Below are 9,153 nucleotides of genomic sequence, written 5' to 3'. Positions count from 1 at the left end.
GTGTATTGGTTATATATTTAAGCATTAGTGTCTTTTTTTTTTAATTTTTTTTCAACGTTTTTTATTTATTTTTGGGACAGAGCGAGACAGAGCATGAACGGGGGAGGGGCAGAGAGAGAGGGAGACACAGAATCGGAAACAGGCTCCAGGCCCCGAGCCATCAGCCCAGAGCCCGACGCGGGGCTCGAACTCACGGACCGCGAGATCGTGACCTGGGCTGAAGTCGGACGCTTAACCGACTGCGCCACCCAGGCGCCCCTCTTTTTTTCTTTTTTTGGAATTGTTAATTGTAAGGCTGTTTTCTATTTCTCTCTCTCTCTCTCTCTCTCTCTCTCTCTCTTTTTTTTTTAATTTGGAGATGTTGTAGTTGGGCTAACTCTGCTCCCTGAGGCTTTATATAAAGCTATAAAGCAAACTTAAGAGCACTAATAAATTTACCAAATAATTCATATTGGAATTCTTGGTTGATAGGAGTTACACCCAATGCAGTGATTCAAGGATCTAGGCTTCTTGCATTTAGGGGACCCACCATCTTTTAAGAGTTTTGTAGTTATCTGTGTCCAGAAATTGCAACAGGAGATTGGAGAAGGTACAGGTGATTTTTAACCAACTCAGATATGAAGAGATACATCATTTTACGTACCAACAGTGAGAACTGATTATATAGTCACACCTAGCTGGAAATAGAGGTAAGATGTTGTTAAGTGATGTCCCTGACTCAGTAGTTACTTTCCAACAATGCTTCTCTATTATAGAAGAGGAGGCCCTAGTTTCTGTAGCTACTTGGTCATCTCTGCTGTAGTCTACCACTTTACCCACAAAATGTGTATGCTCATCCTCATATATCTGGTAATACAAAGTTTTCTCCACTAGGTTCACATATGTTTTGTCAACTGGTGACCCACAGATTGAATGAAAACCTACTTACTCCTAACATAAAATACACAATAGTTGAAATACATAGAAAACCTTTCTTTCTTAAGAAAGAATAAACCCAGCCATAGCCATGATGGATAGGCATTGTAAAGAACAGATCTGGGCATGTGAGTTCACTGGAACATTATTACCCATTGTTCCCAAAGGCCATTGACTCCACTGTGAGCCTCTTTTATCATCCTGACAACTTCTGAAGTAGTTATTGGTGGCTGAACAGCTTTCATACCTGTTTTATGATAATGTTTTGAGAGCTTGATGATCATTTCATAGCTATAGGAGACCAGACCAAATTTGTTGGCAATAAAATTTCCTAAAAGTCAAATTAGACTTTTAATCTATCTGTCAATCCATGTGCCAGAAACTACACAGAAGTCTACACCCAAAGTTCTTTCTTGGACATAGTTTTCAAGTATGAATACTTAACTAATGTATCTACTTGCTTCATTATTCATATGCTTTGTTAACCTAATGGCAACTAAGTTGAGGTCACTATAAAATAGGGGTGGGTAGATCTTGGACATAGGTCTGAGTCTTTTTGTTTAAGATGTCTTAATCTGTTTTTGGTGCTCAAGCTGCTTTTTCTTAATTTCCTCTCCATGTGATGGAGCAGAAGTGATCTTTTATAATCCTGAAAGCACTAAAGTTCTATACTCTTCTTTCCTTTTCTTTGAAACTTTCAATCCAGCCAATATTGATTGAGGTCACCTGTTCCTGGAAATAACTTGTTAGATGCATCAAGTTTCAGTGAACACAAATAAATAAGTACTTTACCTGCCTTCCAAATTATTGCAGATAAAATTTTACAAAGAAAGTTACTATTATGTAATGTGGTCTCCCATCAGTGTAGTCTCCTATTACAATTTTATATATCACTTGTCTTCTGACTGCTAAGCTAATGCAATATGTTTTAGGTTTTGGTTTTGGGTATATCCCAGTTGATATATATATATATATATATATATATATATATATATATATACACACACATATACACATATACACACACACACACACACACACACATATATGTGGATATATTTGTAGATAGATATTTAAAAGCTGAGAAAACAAAATTCCAAATTCTGGAGTCTAACATATAGTTTATTTTTCACATACATTAGACCCCAAAGTGTTCCTGGTTGTTGACAGTTTTCCCTCATACAAAGAATAGAGAATTACACCATTTCCACTTGTAGCTTCATTATCACATATGGCCTTATAGTCATCTGTATCCAATGAGTGAAAGAAGAAGGAGAGCATATACAGTACATACCTTTTTCTTAAAAGTTTTGGCATAGGAGTGACTTATAAATTTTACCTACAGTAGCCACACTTGTAAAAATTACATAATCCATACAGTAAAAGCTTTTCAGTGTGAACCTTAATATTAAGCTATGTATGTCCAGTAAGTATAATCAGGATTTTTTTCTATCAACAGACAAGCAGAAGCTGTGTAACAATGTTACATCAAAGTAGATACAAACTGAACTAATTATGCTAAATTAAACAGTAAAAGAAAAGTTATTTGTATGTATCCATACCTTATTCTGTTTTCATAGAAAAAAAATAGGATTCAACTATTTTGAAGAAGGGGGTGATTATTTCTACATAGCATCCACAAGTAAACATTCAGCATAAACCTTACACTGGAATATTATGTAGTACATTGAAGACATAATGGCAACATTTTACCAGAGAAGAAAAAGATCTTACTTTTCATTTTATAGAAATATAATAAAATAATAAAGTATTGTATTTATTAAATCTGTATATAATTCAGATTAAATCATATTCTAAGCATCAAAACAACTATAAATAGTACAATTATAATATGCATATTAAAATTTGGGAATAATTTCATGTTAAAAATTTTTCATTATATATTCATAGCTAGCTTTGGAAGTACAGAGGTATGATTGACTATTCTCCATATGAACAAAAGTGTAGTAATTTGCATTTTCAGATATTTACATATTTAAACTCTAGGGAAGTATATTTCAAAGGACAACAAAATTGTAAGAAAAACAAGCATCAAAGGAAAAACTTGATGCAGAAAAAGGAGTGGGTGAAACAATGTAGAGATATAAGTACATTTAATATGTTTATTTGGTTTAAGAAATCTTGTGATCCTTTGTGAGAAAAGCATTCTTGATTTCATTTATAATAAGTTACTATAATTACCTAGGAGTTAGTGATAAATACACATTGTGATGACATTGGGGGACATTAATATTTTTGAGTCTTTGGAAATAACAACGTATTAAAGAGATCACTGGTGTTCTCAGTTATGCACGTGGCCTTTTTAAAAAGTAAGTCTTTTTTTGTACTTGAGATTTTTCTTTTTTACATATAATAGTATACAGTAAAAGAATTTAGTGTTAGAAATAGCTTTCTATCATGATTCTGTATGAGCAATAAACTTTGATAACCAGTTACTATTTTCAGTCTGAGCTTAGGACAAACTATCTGTTTTCGGAATGAGTTCCAGTAAATAAGGAATGTGGTATTTAGTCTCAGTTTTACAGGGAACTGTAGAATGGTGATAAATTTAAAGGGATGGAGATTTCCAATTGCCAGTTGCTATATACAAGGACTATCACCATATAAAGAAGCATGCAATACCAAAATTGATGGGAACTCTCGGAGCTTAAAAACAAGTGCTGCTTTATCTTCAACAGTGGACAGAGAAAAGGCATGATTTATTCCTATTATTTGACAGCATCAAAAGTGACTGTTAAAAAAGTCATGAAAACCTCTTAAAAGATGCAAACCCTGTTTCTTTGGACAGAAATAAACAACCATTGTTTTGGATAGAATTCTTTAAGTAGAATCACTCCATTTTTTTTTGTCTTTTTATTAAAATGACTAATATCCGTATTTCTTTGTTTTATTTCTATTCTTGTTTTAAAGTTAACTATTATCCAGGGTGGGTTGTTTTTTACCCTATCACAGTGAAAAATCTTATACTCTTTATCTCTATGTTGACCAATTAAATATTTTTAATAAAATTAATTGTAAACATTTTAATTGGTAAAACTTCGAAATAGCAATAAATATGGATTATGTGAGAGCTTTTTAAAAGACTTTTTAAAATTAATTTACTAATTGCATTATGACCAAGAGCATATTCTTCTTAAAGTCTAATTATATGTGTCTATATTCACAAGTAATTCAGATTGCTTAATGTGAATGAATTTGCCAGGCAGATAAAATGTTATATTTAATTGTATACTTTTCAAAATTATTCTGTAAATAGCATACATTAATTAGATGATATTTTTGTTCATGATAGTTGCTGAATATTTAAAAATTTCACAGGCATCTATTTAAGGGGACTATAAAATTCCTCTATAAACCTATTGATGAGGTAGGTATGTTATAACAATATATTTCCTTAGATGACCCATCTTTGATTCATTAAATTAATTTGGTGTCAATGCATTTATTTAATGTTGAATTATACGTTTTTCTTACATTTTTAAAAAATTGGCCAGAGGGTATCCTAATGCAATGAAGTAAAAATGTGTTTTGAGTGATGTAAAGAAGAATAGAATAATTCTTAGATGAGAAAGTGTGTTTGTGGATGAGAAACTGAAACATTCAGAAGATATAAATATTAATTTAGAATCATAAATCACATTCAAAATTCTGATTTATCATTGTTTTAGCTACTTTGAACTCAGTAAAAATGATTATAAATTTTATGTGAAATAATAAATGGAATGACATGTGGATTATTTGAAAAGAACAGTAAAGGTGAGCAAGAACCCTGACAGATATTAAAATATATTCATGGGAAATTATTTAAAATACGTAGTTATTAAGTCCCAAAGAAAAATATTTTGTCAGTGGTACCAAGTAGAAAGAGAAAGAAATAGACGAAACTGCATAAAGTAGTTTAATTTGTGGTAAATAGAGATCACTAATGGGGAAAATTGATGGATTATTTAATACAGTCGTTCTTAGTTAATAAGGGTTGAGATTGGCGAGGGAAGAGCAATAATGATTTGGGTGTAGGGTCATCACTATCACCTCTTACTAAGTCCTAGAGGAATTACCTTAAATGTTGAGGTAATCTTTCTTTAGAATGTGTGTAATTAACCTCCACCTACCTTAGTTTAGGGAACTATGGGAACAACAGGAATGCCACAGAGAATTTCTTGTTGCAATAAAATGAAGCCTAAGGCAAAGTTACAATGAAAAGATGCTGATTCTAAGATACATATTAGATTTTTCATGGAAATTCACAACTATAATGAAACAGTAATTTTTTTTTTTAAGAATTAAAAAGGCAAAAGAGAAACATTACTAAAGTACTAAAGGATGAGACTTTACAGCAAAAATTGTTTTTGTTTTTCATTTGTGTTTTAAAGAAGGCATCATCTAGGTATTAAATATGGAGTTTGGTCAATCAAAGGAAAATCTTAGATTATTTTTGGTATTGTGAAAGGAAAAATGATCAGACATTGTTAAAGAACTGTAAGGCAGACATTATTTAAGGGGACTACTACAAAGGAGTTTTGGAGTAGAGGAGAGGAATTGAACTCTGAATTCAACAAGGAAAAGTGGGAATATTATGGACAAAGAACAGGGTAGGGATCAGTGGTTGGAAAATTATTAAGAGGAAACATCAGAGGTAAGGGATGATTCTGGCTGGACTGATCTGACAGGATTCTTGCTAATGGCAGATTAGGGTGATCAAATATCAGGAGATAAGGAAGTGGCCAAATATTGGGTTGAGGGATTCTCTCTACACTTAAGACTTAGCACGATTCTTGTTCAAACTAGACTTTACATGAATAGAAACAAAAGCCCATTGTTGGGTCTAGTTGAGCAGAGGGCTTAAAGAAGCCTGTCTAAAGTTTGGTCAAGGAGAGACTCTGTCAGTATCATATAATACCCTATAGCAGGGCTTGGCAAACTATAGCCTGCTTGCCATCCCAGCCCATTTTTGGAAATAAAGTGTTTTGGAGAACAGTCAAGACTTTTCATTTACATAGTGTCTATCACTGCTTTTAAGCCACAAGAGCAGAGTTGAGTAGTTGATTCAGATACCATATGGCTCATAAACCTAAAATATTTTTTTATAGATAATGTTTGCAAAACTCTTTCCTATAGGCAGATTAAAGCATATCTGAGAAATATGAAAAAAAATTATCAAACTTTTTCTTTCTGTTACTGAAACCCAAGTTCAGCTGCCCGTCATTTGTAAGGCCAGTACTCAAGAGATGAGTTTTGATTAGAAAGGAAATAGGAGTTTTATTCAGGAGGCTGGCCACCTCAGGGGGAAGGCCAAAGGCCAACTGTGAGGTTTCTGCCTGGCCCAGTGGTTTTTAAATGAGTTTAGGGTAGTTAATCAATAAAGGGAGTACAGTGGTCTGTGATATTTCTTGATTATGTGCAGACTCCATCAGTGCCAGCTACAGACATTATCTCAGTGCTTGGAGGTTGTGCAGCAGGGTCTGGTTCCTGAGTGCCTGTGGGTTGTGCAGAGGTGCTCTGTTCTTTCTAGAAAAGAATGCATGATCTATAGATACACAAAGAAAGGTTAGTTAATCAATCACCTGGGCTAAGGGTGTTGCTAAAGCTTAAAGAATACTAGGTTGGCCAGAGGGGCTTAGGCCGTTTCATTTTGAGCCAATTATTAGGGTGTAACGTTTTTGCAGTTAAACATAGAATAAAACCTCTAGTGGAACGGTTTTCCTCCAAAGTTAGCCATTTTTTTTTATTCATTCATTTATTAAAGTGTCTGTGCTAAGGAATATAATTTCAAAAGCATTCAGTGGAGGATTTCATATTGATTTATTTTGGGGAAATGAGATTTTTATTAAATATCTGAGAGAAAAGATCAGTTAGTAAAAGATGTAGGGTTTGTGTGTGTTTTCATTAGAGGAGAATTAGTTCAGAGCTGTTTGCTTATAAGACCTTTCTCAAGGACTCTCTTTGATACTAGCTTGTTAATCTTATTCAGCAATATCTTGACTGGTTCCCATACTAGACACTGAAAGTGTATTTGTTAAAAATTGGCAAGTTGATTGTTTATATTCTTTGTGTAAAATAATACGCAGGAGCAAATGATAAGTAAAAATCGGTTTGTCTTAGAAATTACAGTTTTACTTAGAAATTACAAGAAAACAGACTTTATGTGAACTATAAGGTACAATTTCCAGTGGTTCCCCTTCTTGCTCCTAATTTCAGATTTTATTGAATTTTCAGCAATGGTAGATATATGTTTATTAATGTAGGCTATAACCTTAACATTTATTGCATGCCTCTTATATCCTAGGATCTATGAATTGCTATGAATTACCATGATCTCTGCTGCACAATACACACAGACCTTGCCATACAATGCTGTTCAAACAATTGAGCTGTTACTTTTATGAAGGCACATACACTCGCATAGCGCCCACAATTTGATATATTTTGCTTGTTATGTTATAAAATATATTTAGAATGAGTATTTTTAAAAAGATTCTCCCCAATTTTTTATAATCCTGAAAAAGTATCTTTTTACACACATATTTCTAAAGTAAGCAATAAATTATACCTGTTAAAGAATAATAAAACCTTTGTTTTCAGCTAAAATAATAGTTTCAAATTATAAAGTGTGTTTTGTATGATGCTTTATGTATGTATATGAGTTTTATTGTGATCTGTATCTTCAGTTGTGCCCCCTTCCAAATTTATTATTACTTTATTTTGTCATTCATTTATTTTTGTTTCTCTTTCTTGCTGTCTACCCCCTACCCTCTCTCTTATTTATGCCTTTAAAGAAATTAACTCACTGAATATTTTATCTGAATATTTTACTGTAGAATTGTGATTACATTTATGCTCTTCTTATCTTGTCTTTTAATATAGCTAGATATAGATAGATAGATATTCTAGTTATTCATTACAATGCATCACAATTAATGATTTAGAAAAACTATTTGGCATTTAATCTTAAAATATATTTTCAGTATTTCACAGTGAGCATTATCATCTCCTTTTTAAGGAGTGTCGGTCTGCCTTATGTTATTTACTATTTGAATAGTCTTGCTCTTCAAATAGAAGAGTTCTTTCCTTTCTTTCTCCCTTCCCTCCTTCTCTCCCTCCTCCTTCTTTCCCCCCACCTTTCTTTCTCTCCCTACCTCCTTTGTTTTAATAATGTCTTAGAATAAATACAGAAAAACTTGATTGGAAGAAATGGAGAAATAATTGCTTAATACATCATTTTCTGTTAAGACTCTTTGTGTATAACTGGCATTCTTAAGAAGAGACTATGGTCTTTGAACTGTAGATATTAGTGATACTTATACAATTTAATGGCCTGACTGCTAAATGGAAAACATATCATACAATTCTTATGCCTACTAATGAAACACTAAAGAAAGTCTAGCACTGCATCTGAAATGTATCTTTAAATGAGTATTACTTCAAAGGCAAGATTAAAGTATAAAATAATTCCTCAAGGAGATAGCAGTGTTTTTTTGAGAGAATTTTCCTCTCCATGTGATAACAATGAACGTTTATTTATTTACTGTCTGATGGCCATGGAGTAGTAGTATTTCATGAGAAATATCTCAATTTTGCCATGACAATTTGATGGAATTCCCACATGGCCAGCATTTCAAAGTTTGTCTTCTATATATATTCAGAAACGTGATAAAAAATGTTAATTCTAATTAAAATTATGCCTCGTTCATTAGTAGATCTAATGAAGCCTCCAAGGAAAAGTAAATCAAAATTGAAGATTATTGACAGAAGTTTTATTATTGGAGAAAAAAATAATTATCAAATCATTGACTTTGTTGGTTATCTTCACTCCTTTTCATAGAAAATTATTAAAGTTAGGAATTAAAAAGGGAGTAACATAAAACATCATTCTAAAAATATCAGTGGAACTATTTCCCCAGAAACATCACATACATCTATATTCTTTCCCAAAATATCTGGGAGGGCTTGGATTATAGCTAATTTCATTTCTTGGGGTGCTTGGGTGGCTCAGTCGTTTAAGCGTCTAACTTTGGCTCGGGTCACAATCTCTCGGTTTATGAGTGTCAGGCTCTGTGCTGACAGGTCAAATCCTGGAGCCTGCTTTGGATTCTGTGTTTTCCTCTATCTCTGTCCCTTCCCTGATCACACACACTCTCTCTCTCTCTCTCTCTGTCAAAAATTAATAAATATTAAAAATATATATATAGCTAATTTAATCTCTTCATACAGAAAGAC

This window comes from Lynx canadensis, chromosome C2 (assembly GCF_007474595.2).
Source record: "Lynx canadensis isolate LIC74 chromosome C2, mLynCan4.pri.v2, whole genome shotgun sequence".
Lineage (NCBI taxonomy): Eukaryota > Metazoa > Chordata > Mammalia > Carnivora > Felidae > Lynx > Lynx canadensis.
Note: the sequence above shows the minus strand (reverse complement) of the source record.